General features: G+C 46.3%; 1 protein-coding gene across 1 annotated transcript in view; it reads left to right on the plus strand.

The window, feature by feature from the left end:
* Window positions 1-1985, plus strand: part of IGSF9B (immunoglobulin superfamily member 9B) — a 44428-nt gene that overhangs the window by 13953 nt on the left and 28490 nt on the right. The gene's annotated exons all lie outside the window — the stretch shown is intronic.

Raw genomic sequence — 1985 nt, forward strand, 5'->3', positions numbered from 1 at the left:
TTCAACCACTGTCATGTTCTAGACAGGCTCCTGGTTATCACCAAGGTGAACTGTGAGGTCAGGCTTGGGATGTGCTACCCAGCGCTTGAAGGCCTTCTGTTTGGATGTCAAGAACTCTAGTTGCTGTGGTTGGAAGGGATGTTAGTTGATGCTGCTGCTGGCTCTCAGTGTTTATGTGCCCTGAAGGAAAGCCCTATCTGCCCCTCTCTTGTGGACTGAGTACCCACCTCCCAGGACCTAGGTTTGATTCACACCCCTTCTGGGTCTGTATGAACATTGGCTTGTACTTACAGAGGATGTAGGGTTGTGGCCCTTGGCCGTGTGGGTCTAGCCTTGTTGACCCTGCCCTCCACATTCACGTCAGCCCAGGGGATGCTTGGGGGACACATGTAAGATGCTGGGTTGGCTTTCTCTACGGCTAGCAAGTTTTTGTTTGAAGTAAACTTATGTGTTACAGAAGAATCCAAATCCACTTCAGTTTTACTTTCCCTGCTTTTATAGCCACTCAGACTGATGCTTAGATCCGCTGGTGTAAGGAATCTGGAAGCTTCTTTTAAGGTTGTGGCCCTTCTGTCTCTCTCTGGGAAAAAACCCTCAAGCCCTTTATTTATTGATTTTATATATATTATATAGTATTGCATAGGTCATCTATAATATATATATTCCTTTTTGCTTGTGGAATAGAACCTCAAAACCAAAACAACCCCAGCCCACATTCTATGTTGTGACACAGCTCATCTCCTCCGATCCAATCAGTAGCAGTATCTCATCAACCCGCCCTCACTCTCATATGTGGTTCATTCTTGCTTGTTTGTTTCCTTCCCACCCTTCTTTCCCCCTCTCTCCCTAGTCTCCCCCCAGCCCCCCCGGCCCTGGCCATGTTGTCACATTTAAGGTCTTCTCCTTTGGTGTGAAAACCATTTTTCTTTTTCCTTTATAATAATGGTGACATAAAATGTTGATCTTTATGAGATTGACTCACTTTGCAAAGCATACTGTTCTCTAATTTTGTTCATGTCTTAAGGTGTTAGGCAGGCTCATCGTTGTTTTCAAGGATGCATAATATTCCGTTGCATGAATGTACCACACCCGACTTCGCTTACCCATTCTTCTGCAGTTGGAGTTGTTGATTGTTGCCCTCTCTTTGCTATTATGGAAATTGCTGCAGTAAACCTTGGTGTGCACATGTCTGTTCGTGTTTTGTTTCTTATTTCTTTAGGGTACAGACCAAGTTGAGAGATTGCAAGATCTTAGGATAGTTGTATTTGCATTTGTTTAAGGAAGCACCATACTGATTTCCTTAGCAGTTGTACAATTCGACAGTCCCACCTGCAAAGGTTGAACGTTCCAATCTCCCCACTTCCTTTCCAGCATGCATTGTTTTCAATTTTCTTTAGCATTTTGCTAAGAGTGTCGGCGTCAGGTGGTATCTCATTGTTGTTTTAATTTGTATTTCTCTTATTGCTGGATGCCAAGAGTTTTGGCTTCCGATAATAAATACGAGCCCATGAAAAGCATCACGGCGATGGAAAATCGGGTGCTGAAAGCTAGTGGCTGAGCCCCTCGTCAGGTCAGGTGTGCCCAGATGGCTGTTTTTTTCCTTACCCTTTCCTCACTCCGCTGCAGGCACCTGGAGGCGCTACCGCTCTTTCCATTGTCTTTCCCTGGAGGGGGTGTGTGTGTCTCTCTCCAAGGGACCTGTGCCAGCAGGAGCTTAGTTGGCCTCCTGTATTGGGGTGGTGGCGCTCCCTTTGGAAATGTCTAGGTCTTCCCGCTCCATCATAGTGTCCATAGATGGGGCTTGTCTGCTTAAGGAATCCCTAATGTTTGCAGTGGCATATGCGTGAACTGTGGCCAGAGAAACAGGGAGACAGGTGAGGCCGGAAAGAGTTACAGTCTTGGAAACCACAGGGCCAGTAGACCCCTCCCCTGCCCCATAGGATCTCGATGTATCTATCGGAATTGACTCGATGGCCATGAGTTTG

Source organism: Echinops telfairi, unplaced genomic scaffold (genome assembly GCF_000313985.2).
Source record: "Echinops telfairi isolate 266 unplaced genomic scaffold, ASM31398v2 ScPeMD7_5592;HRSCAF=6446, whole genome shotgun sequence".
Taxonomy (NCBI): Eukaryota; Metazoa; Chordata; class Mammalia; order Afrosoricida; family Tenrecidae; genus Echinops; species Echinops telfairi.